Source organism: Caretta caretta, chromosome 11 (genome assembly GCF_965140235.1).
Source record: "Caretta caretta isolate rCarCar2 chromosome 11, rCarCar1.hap1, whole genome shotgun sequence".
Lineage (NCBI taxonomy): Eukaryota > Metazoa > Chordata > Testudines > Cheloniidae > Caretta > Caretta caretta.
This window is the reverse complement of record NC_134216.1, coordinates 37,352,746-37,372,671: the sequence shown is the minus strand read 5'-3', so window position 1 is coordinate 37,372,671 and position 19,926 is coordinate 37,352,746. Positions and strand designations below refer to the sequence as shown.

The window sequence follows — 19,926 nt, the reverse complement described above, 5'->3', positions numbered from 1 at the left end:
AAGCAAACCTCTGTCTTCAAAATAATAAAGCCTCATCCACAGACTCTAGTTCTCTTTTAAATAAATGACAAACTTGTATAGTAATAAAAGCCATATCTTAAAGGTGCTCAGCAACCACAACTCCCTCTGAAATCCATAGGAATTGTGGGTGCTCAGGAATTGGCCCATTGTCAGTTACAAAAGCAAAATTCTGGCAACATTGTTTTTTCTCCCTGGCAGCTATTGAAAACAGCACAGTTTTATTTTCATTTTGTTTGGGGTAGTCAACAGTTATAAACGAAAAGAAGATTTTTCTAAGTTTTAAAATGGAACTCTTTGATAGAGAATAAATATGAAAGATTACACCAGGATGTCGTCGTAAAGCCACTCTTCTGAAATATAACCGCATTTTAATGTGTTTATTGTCTGATATACTTTCCTCTTGTCATTATCAAATATGTATGTGTACAATACTTCTTACTTTGTTGTTATAAATATGTAGATGGTGTATTAAACAGGGAAGATATAACTGTCACATCTTGCTGCTTTTTGTGCTATTTCTGACATAACACTCCATGAGAAGGGCAAAAAGGGAATATCAAGTCCTTAGCAAAAACTGAAATATACTTGGAGATTTTGTTCATTACCAAGAAAAAGAAAGTTCAGGGTCAGAATGGGTGCTGTGGTGACCTAGAATCCTATTTTTGACATCTCCGACTCAAGGAATATTTCCAACACACCCCTGAACAACATACTAACCCACAGAGACCTTCCTACCAACACTACAAAAACAAGGATTCTGGGTGGACTCCTCCTGAAGGTCGAAACAACAGACTGGACTTCTACATAGAGTGCTTCTGCCGACTTGCACGGGCTGAAATTGTGGAAAAGCAGCGTCACTTGCCCCATAACTTCAGCCGTGCAGTGTGGCACTGCTATGGGTACCCTCATGGCCCCACAGTATGCCAACATTTTTATGGCTGACTTAGAACAACGTTTTCTCAGCTCTCGTCCCCTAATGCCCCTACTCTACTTGCACTACATTGATGACATCTTCATCATCTGGACCCATGGAAAAGAAGCCCTTGAGGAATTCCACCATGATTTCAACAATTTCCATCCCACCATCAGCCTCAGCCTGGACCAGTCCACACAAGAGATCCACTACAGTGCTAATAAGTGATGTTCATATAAACACCACCTTATACCGGAAACCTACTGACCACTATACTTACCTACATGCCTCCAGCTTTCATCCAGACCACACCATACAATCCATTGTCTACAGCCAAGCTCTATGATACAACCACATTTGCTCCAACCCCTCAGACAGAGACAAACACCTACAAGATCTCTATCAAGCGTTCTTACAACTACAATACCCACTTGCTGAAGTGAAGAAACAGATTGACAGAGCCAGAAGAGTACCCAGAAGTCGCCTACTACCGGACAGGCCCAACAAAGAAAGTAACAGAACGCCACTAGCCGTCACCTTCAGCCCCCAACTAAAACCTCTCCAGCACATCATCAAGGATCTACAACCTATCCTGAAGGACGACCCATCACTCTCACAGATCTTGGGAGACAGGCCAGTCCTTGCTTACAGACAGCCCCCCAAACCTGAAGAAAATACTCACCAGCAACCACGCACCACACAACAAAACCACTAACCCAGGAACCTATCCTTGCAACAAAGCCCGTTGTCAACTGTGTCCACATATTTATTCAGGGGCGCACCATCATAGGGCCTAATCACATCAGCCACACTATCAGAGGTTCATTCACCTGCACATCTACCAATGTGATATATGCCATCATGTGCCAGCAATGCCACTCTGCCACGTACATTGGCCAAACCGGACAGTCTCTACGTAAAAGAATAAATGGACACAAATCAGACGTCAAGAATGATAACATTCAAAAACCGGTCGGAGAACACTTCAGTCTCTCTGGTCACTCGATTACAGACCTAAAAGTCACAATATTACAACAAAAAAACTTCAAAACCAGACTCCAACGAGAGACTGCTGAATTGGAATTAATTTGCAAACTGGACACCATTAAATTAGGCTTGAATAAAGACTGGGAGTGGATGGGTCATTACACAAAGTAAAACTATTTCCCCACGTTTATTTTTCCCCCGTACTGTTCCTCACACATTCTTGTCAACTTGCTGGAAATAGCCCATCTTGATTATCACTGCAAAAGCTTGTTGTTGTTGTTTTTCCCTCTCCTGCTGGTAATAGCTCACCTTAACTGATCACTCTTGTTATAGTGTGTATGGTAACACCCATTGTTTCATGTTCTCTGTGTATATAAAATCGTCCTACTGTATTTTCCACTGCATGCATCTGATGAAGTGGGCTGTAGCCCACAAAAGCTTATGCTCAAATAAATTTGTTAGTCTCTAAGGTGCCACAAGTACTCCTTTTCTTTTTACTAATCACTGTGCTACTCTACCCACCTATATGATGACCTATGTGAAATGGACTGTGGCTACATCCAGAGTGCAGGCTAGGTCCCTGTGGACAACATCTACATCACAAAAGCATCAGCACTATTAGCATTCTTGATTCTAGTCTAGCAGCCAAAGAATGACTGAGTGTAGATTGAGGCCCATTAAGGGGGAAGCTTGACCTGCTGGAGATAGATTCTAGGCTATAGGCCTAACAGTTCAGCACTTGCCACAAGTACTAACTGCATAATCAGAAATAAAACAAACAAATGAAGACTATCAGTTGCCACCTATTGGCTTTTCTGAATAATTTGTATCTGTGTCTCTGGCACTCAATTTTTCTCAGACAAAAACAAAATAAAGATGCAGATGCATAACTATTCAAAGATAATTTAACAAGTAGTATGGCTTTGTGTTTAAAATGCTAACACCCGTTAAGAAAATGGAAAGCTGGGGAGAAAAAGCCCAAATGTGTACTACAGCATACATCTGCAGAGCAGAAGAATCCTGATTTTCATCCTTAAGGCTTCCCAGCCATACCCTGCCACCAGCAATGCGAATTAGTTTTTTGAAATGAGCTGTAAAACTATTGTAATTCCCAAGACTTACATGGTGTACATTTCAGTAAATAGGCTTATTTCTTTTCATATGCTGCTACTGCTATTTTTAAATATAATCTATTGGAGCATTCAGTCAGGTATCAATATTGTAATACTTTTTACTGGCTTATTTTGTTACCTTTACCTTAAAAGAAAATACAAATCATAAAATGCTGGAGTCTGTAATTAAATACTTTAAGGAGGCCCACATATCTCAGATATGTTTCAGAGTAGCAGCCATGTTCGTCTATATTCGCAAAAAGAAAAGGAGTACTTGTGGCACCTTAGAGACTTAACAAATTTAGAAATCTTATGCTCAAATAAATTTGATAGTCTCTAAGGTGCCTCAAGTACTCCATATCTCAGATATGTCAATCTTCCTCCCACAACTCTAAATGCCCTTAAATTACATTTTTTTGCATCCATCTTCCTTAAAGTACTTCCATTCTGGATGCTGAAAAGTCTGTCTTAAATCCTAAAAAGCTGTCCTCCACCCCCAAAAATAAAACAATTGATGTGTTTCTTGGTCCAATGAAAACTGTACTAGAATGTGAAAGAGAAATCAGGGTATCCCATGTGTGAGGCAGAAAAAGGAAAAGAAGCTGACAATACTCAACACTAAAAACAAGCAAGCAAACAAAAACCCAACCGAAAAGGTGAGATGGGCAGCTAGAGAAACTATTACTCAGCTTAATACAATTGGGACTTGAAGTCCTGCTTCAGTTGACATATTTCCTGGCAGTAAGTTGCAGCTATTGGAGCTTAGTCCTTGAATAGGATATTAGCCTGAATGAAAAATATTTTCCTTAGACTATAACTGCTTTGTATATTTATTAAGTTCAGCAGATACAGCCTGCATCTTCTGAAAACAAATAGCAAATAGTTGTGGATGCTTAAAAAATTATTATAAAAATACTTTACAATTCAAGGTCAAGTCATCCAGTTTTTTACTTCAATCTGATTAAAAAATAACTTCTGAATCCACTTGCCATGCTATTTACATAAGTCATTTAAAGTTTTATCTCTGGTGAATTATGTCTGTGACCTCAGGCATGGGAAAAAATGTCATTTTATCATTACATTTTTTTATTTAAACTTGTGTTGTTTTCTTCTTTGAAGTGCCGGCTGTTCAGCTAAGAGTTTCCCGATAATTCAGAGTAGCTCCCGTTGGCATTTCAATAGTGGGGCTAAAGTGAATCACTTTTTACAAATTAGTTACACCACATAACTTTGGAGTTATGCTGTTGGCTTCAATGGGGTTACCAGTGTAATTGAGATCAGAATATGGTCCTAAGTGGAAGAAGCACAAAACACTAGGGAAGGGAGAGGACTTAGAGTTAGGAAGAAGAGAGAGAGATAACGAGAGGAAAAGAGGATTCAGTGGACAAGGCCTGAAGCTACAGTTTTCCAGAGAAATTTGATAAAGAAAAACATTTAAAATACATTGATTAAAATATCACAAATACAAACATCACTAGGAAGCATATTGTTTGAAACTGCCCATTCGGCAATGTGTGAGAAGGCAATATTTGTATTGGTTTGGTAACAAAGGAGAAGTGAAACTTTCCCCTGTCTTCAGCAGTATTTTCAGAAGTGCTGGTAAGCCTTTGCAGTGCATCAATTCCTTTCCCCGTCAGAATAGTAATTGGAGACTTACATCCTGGTAATGTAGAGAGCCTACTACTTAACCTTCCTCCCACTCCTCTTTAAGGTTTTCCAACCTCTCTCTTCTTTGCCTGGTGGTTTTTGGCTGAGGTTCTCAAGGTCTTACACTCAGCTCAACAGCATTTCTTTGTGTGTATGTCTGTCCATATATAACATGATACATTTTGAATGTCATAGCTGATTAATTCCGAAATTTCAGGGAATGTTCTAGGTGTCAATGGCTAGCAATCTAATTGATTTGGTGGAAAATCAGAAAACCAAATGGAGTGGAAATGGAAGATATATGAAGTCACCCCCTGCAATCTGTTTAGCTGAGTCATGGAGCCTCTGCAAGTGTCTGCAGATCAGATAATGGTTTGATGTGACCCATTAACCTCTTCCAGCATAATATCCCCAATTCACCTCTGTCCATCCTCCCAACAGAGTTAATATGTTGACAGCCTGAATGACTTGTCACCCAGCTAGAAAGATGAGAAATAATAATGGTGGTGGGGAGTGTGCATTAAGGGAAGTATGGGAGGGACCTAAGGGGAATGGGTGTCTTCACATAGCTCCTGGCGTGGTGGAAAATGGGGGATCCTTGTATGAGGGGAGGAGTAATGAGGGGCACACAGAGCTCTTAGTGTGCGGGGGAAGGTGGGAGAGGAAGTAATGGGGAGTACACAAAGCTCCTGGTACAGGGGGAAGGAGGGATTCAGGGAAAGGGAATGTACAAAGAGCCCATGGCAGGGAGGAGAGAATGGGCGTCCCTGGTATGGGGAGGCACATAGCATTAATGGGGAAGAGAGATGAGGACTCCTTGATATAAGGTAAGGGGGTAAGAGGTTCACCAAGCTTGTGGCATGGGGAGAAGGAGGGAATGGTGGGCTGCGATAGGGTAGACTTCCCACACTAATCCTGCAAGAGCTGAATTAGGCCAGGTGGGTCCAATCAGCTAATTAGGCTGCAAGTAGGGGAGATTTAGGCTGGAGGCAGCTAATTAAGGACTGAGTCACCTGTGCAGGAAAAGGCAGGGCCTGTTTAAAGCCAAGTAGCTGGCTGTGGAGTAGGGTAACCAGATGCCGTGATTTTATAGGGATAGTCCTGATATTTGGGTCTGTTTCTTATATAAGCTCCTATTACCCCCGTCCTGATTTTTCACATTTGCTGTCTGCTCACCCTACTGTGGAGAAGGGTGCTGTTGTGGTGGTGAAAGGCTGTATTTCCTGAGAGGAGAGAGTTGGAGGCTGGAGACTGGCAAACCCAGAGAGGGGGAAAGTGAGACATGTAGGAAGAAGCCCAGGGAAACAGCAGCAGGAGGTAGGACTGTACAAGGACTGTGGCTACTTGTTTTAGGCTCCCTGGGCTGGAACCCAGTGTCGAGGGTGGGTGTGGATTCCCATACTAGCCACTGGGAAGTGACAAAGATGTTGGAGGTGCTGGCTAGACAGCATGTCTAGAAAGACTGTATTCCCTGGAAGGGGAGGATTTTAGTAACCTGGCCAGAAGACCAAGTCATATAGAGGAAGCTGCAGACCCAGGAGTAACCAAGACAGAAGCATGCAGTAAGACAGGAGACTGCTGCACTGGAGGGAGAGTGCAAGCTGGTCCCCCGGATGGCCAGAAGGAGGTTCCTGTGACAGGAACACACGGAATCCTGCCAAGGGGGAATTATGGAATCCTGGTATTGGGGGTCACTAGGGGCACAGAATTCCTGGGAGAGGAGACTGAAGGTCTCTGGTCTGGGGTAAGGGATTCAGGGCACACAACACCTACTATTGCGGGGGGATAATGGAGGGCAGTGGGAAAACACAGAACCACTGGCATGAGCCAAGAATGACAGACTCTAGTATGGAAAGGGGGTGGGGGCCGCGTGGAGACATACAGAACCCTGGCATGAAATCCATGTCCATGAAATAGAAGTGGGTTGGAGGATGGTACACAGGGAGCTTAGGAGCTGGGGGTGGGGGGGAAGAGTAATGCAAGTAGTCCCTGGTGTGTGTGCAATGAGCTAAGCCTACACAAGCTATGAAGTGTGTGACACCCTAGAGGACTCTAGGAGGGGCTGGATTATATCAGAGTAATGCCAAGTTTGTGGGACTGCCCTGCTTTGATAACCCCCCCGCCTGAGCCATCTGGTCTGGCTGAAGTTCATAGAATATCAGGGCTGGAAGGGACTTCAGGAGGTCATAAGTGACTATTCCTTCACTCAGGACTGCCTGGGGAGAAGTGGGGCAAAAGGGAGGGCTAACCCTGGGCCCCTAGATGAAGTGGCATTTGCAACCTGGCATACAAAGTCATAGTGCCACTCAGATTGGGCTCCCCACCTACCACAGTCTCCATATCCATAGGGGTGGCCAGGCCAAATCTGAGTGGCATTGCAACTCCATGCAGTAGGTCACCACATTGACCAAATTTAGCCTGTCCGTCCCTCCATCCCCATTTATGGAGGGGCAGATGGGCCAAACCTGAGAGGCGCTGTGTCCTGATTTACCACTGGAAATGTTGGTGGTGTGCATCTTGACAAGGTGAAGGTATATGGGAATATGCCCTTACATTACAGAAACCATTCTGTGGCTTGAAGAAGTCTCACCAAATGTGAAGGGGTGCAAAACACTTCTCCTTTAAGGGAACAAAGAACGGCAATCTTAAGACAGGACAAAGTGGGGAAACTTCTCCAGCCAAACGTTTCTCTTTTGCACGCTCAGTACAACAGCAACACACTATTTCCTTTTCTCTGACGTATGCATTGAAATCCACTTGCCTCCATTTTGTGTAACAATGGGCTTCAGCACGATCACTTAATCATACCTTCATGCACAGTGCTATTTGAACAGCGTGTTCAGTACACTTGATTTTATTGTAATAGCTGTCCTAGGGTCAGGTCTCTGTCTTGAGGATCACTGTTTATGCTGCTGTGTTTAGTGCCCCTTCCCAAATATAACTGTCTGTGACAGACTTAATATCAATTCAAATTTTGCTTCCCTACCAAGACTGTGTAATGACTGGAAAACTGGTGAAACAATTAATTGAAGAGTGTGAAAGCTCAGCAGTTCAGAAGGAAAGGGGTTTTTAATCAAACTGTTTAAAACTTTTGTTTTAATAACACCTGCTTAACTTCAATGGCTAGTTGGCACTTCAGATAAAGGGCATCTTTGTTAAGATTCAGTTCAGCTAACCTTTCAACTGAGGTATGAGAGCTCATACTCTAAGACAGTGTTTCTCAACTTCTGTTGGCCCCTTATTTCAAGTCAACTTTCATGATCCCTTATATTTACTATAAAAGTAAGAGTAAAAAAATGCATAAATGAAAACAACCATGTGCCTATATAATGTTTTGTGCATTTTATGTCTCAAGAGGTTGATGGAGAATACTTGACCTTGAAGGATAAGGGTATGTAAAGGTGTGTGGAGGGTGAGATTTTCTTTCTTTTAGACAGTAACAAAGTTTTCAGTGCTTTGCAATCTTCCTGACTGCCTTTTGTGATACCTCCCTTACCCCTGATTGATCAGGTCCCACCAGTTGAGAAACACTGCTCTAAGGTCTCCAGGAGGTTCTCCAGCAAAACCAGAGAAGAGCAGACTTGGTATTTCTGATATTTCTAAGGCAAAAAGTACTTATTTTTTCAATAAAATCTTTCAGGCTTTCATTATTCATCATTAGGAAGCAAAAGATGAATAATCAGAATTTAAAAAAAAAAATTCTTTGTGGTACATCTTTAATGCTGTTCTGCTTAACCAAACCATACTAAGAAAATCCAAGCTCAACAACTATTTTCAAAAGCAGCTGTAGTTATTAGAGTTTGGATGGGCATTAATGCCAGTCATGATGGTCAGAGATTCAGTTTAATTGAAATTCCTAATGAATTATCTCTGTTTTGCTACCTCTCTATTACAGCTAACTCAGACAAGAACTTGTAAATAACGTGTTAATAGCAAAGCAATTGAATTTTCAATTTATTTTAATAAAACTAATGTTAAAATTATATAATACCCAGCTTAAGGAAAGAGTGTCTGCACATCTGGGTATAGTGCTTAAATTATCCAAATGCACAAACGTTGGTTTGAAAGTCATAAAATGAAAATAGTACAGAATCTGCAGTTTCCCAAATTAAGGTTAATAAATTCAGTGACACAGCTGAAGTATTAGCATCCAATTATTCGGGTACATCGCTCATGAAAAGTGTCCCTCAGTAACTGAGAATTTAGGATAGGTTGTCCCTTAGAAAATACAATCCATTAGGGAAGTATTCCAGTTATTTTCCTGACCTTGCTTCTCATCAGCACTCCAGCTCATCTCTCCTGGTATTGCTCAGCTTGACAAAGCAGTGGCTGGGATGATTTAGTTGGGGATTGGTCCTGCTTTGAGCAGGGGGTTGGACTAGATGACTTCCTGAGGTCCCTTCCAACCCTGATATTCTATGATTCTATGTTCAGTGATGTGTTCTAGATAGATGTCCCTCAAGCACCTGATGGCATCCTACACCATGATTTGCCACATCAGCCGAGCGTAGCACTAACCAGTTCCACGTTCTCGCAACACTCACTCGGGGGCTTCGACGATCAGTGCATGACTTTGAACCTCGTAACCCCTAGCTCTCAAGGAATCAGCCAGAAGGGCATATTTCTCCAGCTTTTGAGATCAGGTGTTGCGGAAGGCCAGTGTCCTGTTTTCAAAGGGAACTGTGACGTCCACCTTGACTATTAGATGAAATTACTTTAACTTTTAAATCAGGAGAAAATTTTTATGAACTACAATGTTTTAAGGCAAATAATGATACCCCAGTTTGTGCTGACATCCTCCAACAGACCGACAAGCAGACTTGCTTTATCAGTACTAATATGACTACACCATTTTAACCTCATATATTTTTTCCCTAAACCTTTCAGAAAGGTATTTTTTTGAAATTCAGTTGTTATGTAAGAGTGCCCTCTTGTGGTTCCTTTGTCTTAGTCTCAAGGTAATTTGGTTTGCGTAAGGTTCTATCAGAGACAAAATTTTGCTCATATTTACCTAGGATTGCCAATTTTGGTTGGATGTATTCCTGGAGCTTTCACCACATGACATAATCCTTAAAGATTAATCTTTAATTCCTGGAGACTCCAGGGCAATCCTGGAGGGTTGGAAACCATAGGGTTAACACAATGGGCTTTTAATATGTTTTAGAGGGGTAGCCGCGTTAGTCTATATTAGCAAAAACAATGAGGAGTCCTTGTGGCACCTTAGAGACTAACACATTTATTTGGGCATAAGCTTTTGCCCAAATAAATCTGTTAGTCTCTAAGATGCCACAAGGACTCCTCATTGTTTTTGCTAATATATTTTAGTGGATTTTACAGTAAATACTTAATTTAAAGAAACAACAACTCTTGTTTAAATATTCAGTCAATCCCTTAGAGTAATAAGCTGAAATTCTGGCCCCTTTTGAAGTCAATGGCAGTTTTGTCGTTGACATAAATAGGGCCAGGATTTCTCCCTTCAGCTCCATCTAGTGAAAACAGGGCAAAGAATGTGGCAGTACAACTGAAAATTGGTTGGAGGCTAAATTTAGTCAAAAGCTCATAAAATAGTATGTTACTGAAAAATGGGGCTAGCTGATAGAAAGATAAGGCCCATATGCCCAAACATTTAGGAGGCAAGTCTAACTTGGGCTGCATTTATTTCTGCAGCATTATTCAGTATGATGCACTTAAGAACTGATTTTTCAGTCGAACTTCACACTTACACAAATGCATACAATTGTGGGCTCATTAATCTGAGAGTTAAACTTACACACACACACCCTGCTGTATGGGTGCCTGTCTAAAAATGGTTGAGTGTAAATTTGGTACAGATTTCAATGTATGCAAATCTTCTTTTTCCTCTGAAAAGGATCACTTTTTTTCCTTTCTCTCCTTAAAATTCAGTGAATTTAGTACTTTTGAAAAGTTCAGGTTTGGCAGTCATCACTGAACTCTCCCAATTTATGTGTAAAACAGATATAACGCCATGAACTATGGCAATGACGGCTTCCTTATGCTGATCCCCCAGCATGCCATAACGTTGGGGGAGAAAGCTCTGAGGTTTGTTTTTTTTGCTCTGGGATGATGCCATGCCCAAATGCTAATTTGAAACCAGGGCGGATTGAGTTAAATCAGTGATTTAAATCCTGATTTAGCAAGAAACTTTGATTTAAATGTTTGTTTTAAATCTTTTTTTGTCATTTGTAACTTTTAATTATTGTCCTAAAGAAAAGTTGATTCTCATTGGTTAGTAACCACTAAAACATGTGATTTGCAACTAAATATAGCCGTTACACAAATTTGGTACTTATTTTTGCTACCAGGAAGCATACACTATGTCTATGCACATTTAATAAATTATATAGCTTAACATACATATATTCAGATTAGTATTTACATTTTTATGATAGAAAATGATGCATTGCATTCTCACTTAGTAGATTTTTTTTTTTACATTGAATTGGGTCAACCACTATTTAGATTTGATTTTGGCGTTCAATTAGAAATCTGCAAAAACAGCATTTTAATGTTTTATTTGTTAAGTAAACTACCTTAAATATGCTGGATATGCAAGAAAAGTTGATCAAAATATGTTATGGTTTTAAAACCATAACCAATTTATTAAACAAAGATAGTGAATTGGGCTGGTAGCTTCTGGTCAGCAAGTCCTTCCAGATTTTAGCACTTGTAGTTCTCATTCTCACACCTAGTCTTTATTCTAGAGTGCAGAAGGAAAAGAAGCTTTCCTCCTCTTTCAACTGCCAATTGGTTTCTTAACTTTGAATGAACAGCTGAATAAACTGAAATGAAGAAAAGATTCTCTCTGAATCTGCAGAACAGGCTACTGCTATCAAAAGCTGGTTTAGCACTTCAACAGTCTGGTTTTAGGTACTTAGCCAGCGATTTTCACCAATTCAGTGGTTTGACTTTCTTTAAAACTTTGGCAGCAAACATGTATTGCTAATATTTTTTATTGAATTTAAATGATTGTAATAGATTACAACTTATGATCAGGACTACATTTCAAATTTAATTTTAAATAGATTTAGTTTAAAACACAAATGTATTAAACTTTTTTATTTAAATCAATTAAATCATTGATTTTTATCCGCCCTGCTTGAAACTGGATTTAAAACTAATCTGCAGGATGGGTGGTGCCTAACAGTTACAGCAAAAGATTTTTGTTTATCTGTATTCTGACACACTGGACTTGTGACCTAAAATGGGAGGAAATGGAGATATTGTTTGAGTTCTGAGGGATAGAAATGACTTTGGAGCTAGCCTGAAGGAATGCTCTATAGACAGTATACATGGCTGTCTTCTGTCTCAGTACAAACTTGCCTCAGACTAATAGTGTTAACTATCTTTTTATTTTTACGATTTCCCTATTTTTTTTCAATAGTCTTGCTTCCCCTTTCCCCACCCCCCATTCAGGAAAGATGGAGTGGGCAGTAGTGGAGTCAGCGTGGCAACCTCCATTAAAGATACCATTACTTGCTTTAGTATTACCGACAAGTCAGGAGGACAGGCACTGGATCAATGTATTAACTGATAAATCACAAGGTGGGGTGGAAGTGTCTCCTATAGGCCACTAAATCAGATAAGGGAAAAGGATGAGCAGCTCTTCAAACATTGATCTATAATGTGTGTCATGTGGGATTTCAATCTGGAGAACATATTCCAGAGGTCTCATGCTGCTGTTGGTAAAATGTCCTTGGAGTTTCTTAAATGTACCAAGAGCTTTCTAACATAAAAAGTGTCAAAAGCACCTTAGGGTAATTCTGTATTCAACATCATTCTTACAGATAAAGATGAATGGAACACTGAAATAAAAATTTATGCTTGACTACATGCAATTGATCACAACTTAATTTCATTTGCTTTATACAAGTAGAATATATCCCCAAACATTAATAAACATATACTTTCTGCTTTCTTAAGATCAACTTGCCCAAACTGAGAACAATTAGGAGCAAAACTGACTAGAAAGAAAATATTGTGGAAAGAAATATTTAAACATAAAAATTTGAATGCTAACTGAGAATCTTTTATGAATGCTTTGTTAGATACCCAAGAAAACAAAATTCCACAGGCATGAAAGATGTCTTCTTAAGTGTAAAAAAACATCCTGGGACTTACAGGTGCCTACATGTGAGAGAGATTTCTAATAAAAAACCACAATAAAAAATTTAAAAACAAATGGAAAAATGAGGATGCTTTTAGCATTGAGTAACAGTCAGTAGTTAGGAAATGCAGACAACCGATAAGGGAAGATATCAATGAAAATTCTATGGCTGGTAGAGTTAAGGACAATATGAAGAAAATCTTTATATCATGAATAAACAAAATCCTAGTAATGGTTGAGGTCCGATATTAGACAAAAATGGTAAAATTATCAATTATAATGCAGAAAAGGTAGAAGTATTCAACAAATATTTCTGACCCATACTTAGAAGCAAGATGATGTATTTATATCTTAATGTGATAATGAAATATCTTCTATCACATCAGTAACTAGAGAAGATGTTGAACAGCAATTAATTGCTGTAAATTAAGTTAAATGTTTTTAAATTTGAAAGACCGGGAACTTACACCCAAGAATATTTAAAAGAATTGGTTGAGGAGTTTTTTGAATCATTAATGATTTTTTTTAACAAAATCCTGCAATATGGGGAAAGTTCCAGAGGGCGAGAAAAAGCTAATGTACCAGAATATAAAAAGGGGAAACAGGATGACTTGAGAAACTATAAGCCAGTTAACATTGCTCCAGAGCAAAATTATGGAAAGATTTGGAGTGGGACACAATCATTAATGACTCAGAATCAGTAATGAATCGGAAGATGACAGCAGAACTAATACCAGTCAACATGGTTTAATAGCAAATAGGTCTTGACAAATTAAATATTGGGGTTTTTTTTGAGTTCACAGGGTTGATAAAGGTAACTGTATTGATACAATGTAGTGAGACTTTTATAAGGCATCTGACTTAGTTCCACATGATATTTTATTTAAAAATTAGCATTTTACAAAAACGGTGTAGCCCATATTAAATGAGTTAAAAATTGGTTAACTGGTAAAGCAAAATATATAATTGTGAATGGAGAATAATTTTAGTTTCTAGGATATGTTCTTATCCCAATGCTAGTCAATATACTTGACAATGTAGAAAATATAGAATTATTGGTAATAAAATTTTCAGATGACTCAAATTGGTGGAATGATAAATAATGAGCAGGACAGGTCAGTTACACAGACCGATATGGATTGCTTGGTGAGGTAGGCTCATTTGAACAACATGCATTTTAACACAGCCAAATGCATGATGATACATCTAGGAATAAAGAATGTAGGTCAAACTTATAAGGGATTGTATTCAGGAAAGCAGTGACTCCAAAAAGGATTTAAGGTCATAGTAAATAATCAGTTGAACATGAACTCTCAGTGCAATGCCGTAGGTAAGGGTGGCAAATGCAGCCTTTGGATATCTAAGCAAAGGAACATTGTGGGAGTACAGGTGGAATTACCTATGTATCTGTGACCATTAATGGAATACTGCATCCAGTTCTGGTCTCTACATTTAAAAAAGAAAGTTGACAAATTGGAAAATGTTCAGATGAGCTACAAGAATAAGGAAAATATGCCTTATAGGATATGTCTACACTTTGAGTTGGGGGGTCCTGATTTCCAGTTTGAGGAGACACACTCACGCTAGCTCTCATCAAGCTAAAAACAGAATTTCGCTGCATTGGCATGAGCAGCAGGATGGGCTAGCTGCCCCCAGTACATGCCTAGGGTTTCGCACAGATGTGCTAGCCCCCTGCATTTGTGGCTACATTTGATTTTTTTTATTTATTATTATTTTTTTAGAGCGAATGTCTCCTCAAGGTGGGAATCACACTCGCAGCTTCAGGTGGAAATATATTCGTAGTGAAAGACTAAAGAAGCACAGTCTATTTAGTTTATCCAAGAGAAGGTTAGAAGTGACTTGACCCTGATCTACAGGTTACCTGAGGAAGAGATTTCTGATAGTAGATGGCTCTTTATTCTAACAGAAAAAGGCAAACAGTAGAGCCTTAGTTACGAACAGCTCGGGAATGAAGGTTCTTCATAACTTTTAAGTGTTTGTAACTCTGAACAAAATGTTATAGTTCTTTCAAAAGTTTACAATTGAACATTGACTTAATGCAGCTTTGAAACTTTACTATGCAGAAGAAACCTTGATCTATGCAGGAAATAGCCCGACTTGATTATGCAAAGAGTTGTCACTTTGGATGGGCTAGCACCAGCAGGAGAGTGAATTTGTGTGGGGGGTGGAGGGTGAGAAAACCTGGATTTGTGCTGGAAATGGCCCACCTGTTGATCACTTTAGATAAGCTATTACCAGCAGGACAGTGGGGTGGGAGGAGGTATTGTTTCATATTCTCTGTGTGTATATAAAGTCTGCTGCAGTTTCCACGGTAAACATCTGATGAAGTGAGCTGTAGCTCACGAAAGCTCATGCTCAAATAAATTCGTTAGTCTCTAAGGTGCCACAAGTACTCCTTTTCTTTTTGCGAATACAGACTAACACGGCTGTTCCTCTGAAAGAAAAATACTGTTTCCCTTTTGTTAGTAGTTTACATTTAATACTGTACTGTATTTGCTTTATTTGTTTATTTGGTCTCTGCTGCTGCCTGACTGCATACTTCCAGTTCCAAATTAGGTGTGTGATTGACTGGTCAGTTCATAACTCTGGAGGAGTTCGTTACTCTGAGGTTCTACTGTAGTACTGTTCGTTACTCTGAGGTTCTACTCTGAGGTTCTACTGTAGTGGAAAAATATATTTTTCTTCCACTTTATCTGTTGCATTATTCATAATTAAGGGGCAAAAGGAATCATTTGATGTAGAAAAGTGGTCTTCAAATAGAGCAGATGTTAAAGGATCCTTTGTTCTAGATTTTTAGCTTGATTTTTATCCATGACTATCCATTTTTTTTAAACTGCCTCACATAAAGAGACAAGCTGTAGAAATCATGCTCTAAGTTATATAATCACTGCATTGTCTCTAAAACCATGTTTCTGTAACATAGGCTGTTGTGTCAGACAACATGCTTGCTGCATGGAAGTCCCACTGGAATGAAAGACACACCTGTCTTCAGCAGAGGCTGAGCAAAGAACAAGAGACCAGCATTCCCAGGCTGCAGAGCTGCTCAATGTCCTATCCTGATCCTGTCCCTCTGTACAGCCCAACAGCCCACTGACACCTTGCAGATCACTGAGACCACTTGGAAGCTACGGTCCTTGAAACAGAGTAACCCAGTGTGTAGACACAACGTGTCTTCCAGGCTCCCAGATTTTCTAATGAATTAATGAAGTATTTTCTGCTTTTACCTTGTAGCGGGTTTTGCTGGAGGGAGGAAAAACTTGAATTGGCTCATTTCTCATACTGCTTCTTGCTTTTTTCTTGGATTTGTTTGTTGGATATTTCATGGGGGGGGGGGCGGTTTTCTTGTTCATTGTCTGGCAGATGATGGCACCAAAACTTGAAAGCTCTGAATGCTTCAGGGAACTTCTGCCATGTCCTAAGCCAGTGCCTTCCTCTTCAGCTGCAATTCATGATGCTGATGGAAAGGAGAATGATGTGTGCACTTTTTGTGGTTACTTAACAATGTTGTTCACTTTCCTACCAGCACAAGTAAAAACATCTCACAGGTCCGTGAAACGAGCACCCGAATCATCTGGCTCTTTTAAATGTATAGAAAAGTTAGCTTTTGGCTTTCACTTTTGGGATAGTTAGCCCATCCAACCCTAGGCCTGCGTCCCTCAGAAAGACATGAATCCTGGGTGTGCTTCACCTGCTCTGATAAGGTTGGAGATGTCCTCTAGGGTGCATTTGGCCCAGGCAGTTAGGTTGCCTATCAGTGAGACATGGCACTATGACTGAGGCAACCAACAGAATGACAAAACCAAACTCTCCCACCAACATACAGAAAGATTGGACCTTATTGATAATATTTCAGTAACAAAGGAATTTGTCCAAAAATATGATTCATGGCATGTTACATTTGGAAATATGTAGCTAGAATTTCAGAGTATTAACTTAGTACTAATCACTTGCTGAATTTTTTTGCATAGTTTTTGCTTTTAGTACTGTATCTATTAATTATTGAAAACTACTGAACCTGATGTAACTTACACTTTTTTTTTGTAAATCAACTTTGCGCTGTCCTTGTGAGTCTTTATAGTGCAATGTTAGTAATTGCCACTCCAAAACCTCTCACTTTTAGGCCTTGTCTACAATATGAAATTAGGTCAAATTTATAGAAGTCGGTTTTTTAGAAAGCGTTTTTATACAGTTGATTGTGTGTATCCCCACACAAATGCTCGAAGCGCATGTAGTCGGCAGAGTGTGTCCACAGTACTGAGGCAACCGCTGACTTCCGGAGCATTGCCCTGTGGGTAGCTATCACACAGTTCCTGCAGTCTCCGCCGCCCATTTGAATTCTGGGTAGAAATCCCAGTGCCTGATGGGGCTAAAACATTGTCGCGGGTGGTTCTGATACATATAGTCAGGCCCCCCTTTCCTCCCTCCCTCCGTGAAAGCAAGGGCAGACAATCATTTTGTGCCTTTTTTCTTGAGTTACCTGTGCAGACGCCATACCACAGCAAGCATGGAGCCCGCTCAGCTGTCACCGTATGTCTCCTGGGTGCTGGCAGATGTGGTACTGCATTGCCTACACAGCAACAGTTTATTGCCTTTTGGCAGCAGACAGTGCAGTATGACTGGTAGCCATCATCGACATAGTCCAGGGTGCTCTTTTAACTGACCTCGATGAGGTCAGGGTCGCCTGGGCAAACATGGGAGTGACTCAGCCAGGTCATTCCCTTTTAAGCTTCGTTTCATGGCGATTCAGTCTTAACGGCAGTACACTGTCTTTTAATGTGCAGCCAGCAGAAGACTATGGCCAGCAGTCATACTGCACCGTCTTCTGCCGAGCACCCAGGAGATGACGATGGCTAGTGGTCGTCCTGCACAGTCTGCTGCCAGCAAGATGTATTAAGATAGATGAAGTGGATCAAAACAAGAAATGGACCAGATTTGTTTTGTATTCATTTTCTCCTCCCTCCCTCCGTGCAATGAACGGCCTGCTCAACCCAATTTTGAGTTCTATCCTTGAGGGGGCCATTCTGTTTCTCGCAAAGCCACCCCCTTTGTTGATTTTAATTCCCTGTAAACCAATCCTGTAAGCCATGTTGTCAGTCGCCCCTCCCTCCGCCAGAGCAATGGCAAACAATCGTTTCATGCCCTTTTCCCTGGATTGCCCAAGCAGGAGCAGACGCCGTAGCACAGCAAGCATGGAGCCCGTTCAGCTCACCACAGCAGTTATGACCATTGTAAACACCTCGCCCATTATCGTGCAGTGTCTGCAGAACCAGCACCTGAAAAACCAGATGCGAAGCGACAGCAGCGCGGTGATGAGGACATGAACATACTTTTCTCTAAAACCGCATTCCCCCGCAATTTGGAGATCATGGTGTTAATGGGACAGGCTCATGCTGTGGAACGCCGATTCTGGGCCCGGGAAACAAGCACAGAGTGGTGGGACTGCATAGTGTTGCAGGTCTAGGATGATTCCCAGTGGCTCCGAAACTTTCGCATGTGTAAGGGCACTTTCATGGAACTTTGTGACTTGCTTTCCCCTGCCCTGAAGCGCAAGAATACCAAGATGAAAGCAGCTCTCACAGTTCACAAGCGAGTGGCAATAGCCCTGTGGAAGCTTGCAATGCCAGACAGCTACCGGTCAGTTGGGAATCAATTTGGAGTGGGCAAATCTACTGTGGGGGTTGCTGTGATGCAAGTAGCCAACGCAATCACTGAGCTGCTGCTATCAAGGGTAGTGAGCCTGGGAAATGTGCAGGTCATAGTGGATGGCTTTGCTGCAATGGGATTCCCTAACTGCGGCAGGGCGATAGACGGAACGCATATCCCTATCTTGGGACCGGACCATCAGGGCAGCCAGTACATAAACCGCAAAGGGTACTTTTCAATGGTGCTGCAAGGGATGTTTCACCAACATCAATATGGGATGGCTGGGAAAGGTTCATGACGCTCGCGTCTTCAGGAACTCTGGTCTGTTTAAACAGCTGCAGGAAGGGATTTACTTCCCAGACCAGAAAATAACTGTTTGGGGATGTTGAAATGCCTATAGTTATCTTTGGGGACCCAGCCTACTCCTTAATGCCCTGGCTCATGAAGCCATACACAGGCACCCTGGACAGTAGTCAGGAGCTGTTCAACTATAGGCTGAGCAAGTGCAGAATGGTGGTAGAATGTGCATTTGGACGTTTAAAGGGTCACTGGCATAGTTTACTGACTCGCTCAGACCTCAGCGAAACCAATAATCCCATTGTTATTGCTGCTTGTTGTGTGCTCCACAATCTCTGTGAGAGTAAGGGGGAGACATTTATGGCGGGGTGGGAGGTTCATGCAAATCGCCTGGCTGCTGAATATGCACAGCCAGACACCAGGGCAGTTAGAAGAGCACAGCAGGAAGCGGTGCACATCAGAGAAGCTTTGAAAACCAGTTTCATGACTGGCCAGGGTACTGTGTGACAGTTCTGTTTGTTTCTCCTTGATGAAAACCCACCCCCTTGGTTGACTCTAATTCCCTGTAAGTCTCCCGCCTTCGATCACAGCTTGCTTGCAAAGGAAATAAAGTCACTATCATTTAAAAAACATGTATTCTTTATTAATTGATTAATAAAAATAGGGAGATAACTCACAAGGTAGCCCGGGTGGGGTGTGGGAGGAGGGTAGGAGGGAAGGAAAAGGCCACTTTAAAACTTGTTGAATGCCAGCCTTCTGTTGCTTGGGCTGTCCACTGGGGTGGAGTGGAGTGGTTGGGTGCCTGGAGCCAACAATGCCAGCAAACACCGGGACCATATGCTGCCAGGCTTTGTCATGCAATGATACCAGATTACTTGCTACTAGCTTGGCGTGGTAAAGTGTCTTACCATGGAGGACGGAATAAGGCTGCTCTCCCCAGAAACCTTCTGCAAAGGCTTTTAGAGTACCTCCAGGAGAGCTTCATGGAGATGTCCCTGGAGGATTTCCGCTCCATCCCCAGACATGTTAACAGACTTTTCCAGTAGCAGTACTGGCCACGAATGCATCCCAAGTCCTCAGAGCTACTTAATCATTTAAATGCTTGCTTTTATAACATGTATTATATTTAAAAAGGTACACTCATGAGAGGTCCCTTCTCT

The 19,926-nt window shown here is 41.1% G+C and overlaps 1 long non-coding RNA gene across 2 annotated transcripts in view; it reads left to right on the top strand.

Annotated features, from left to right (window-relative positions):
* Positions 1-19,374, top strand: part of LOC142068540 (uncharacterized) — a 149,780-nt gene extending 130,406 nt beyond the window's left edge. For both annotated transcript variants that reach the window (XR_012664367.1, XR_012664366.1), the window contains exon 3: positions 15,750-19,374. This is a non-coding gene — a long non-coding RNA (uncharacterized LOC142068540). The remainder of the gene's footprint in view (positions 1-15,749) is intronic.
* The last annotated feature ends 552 nt before the right edge of the window (positions 19,375-19,926 follow it).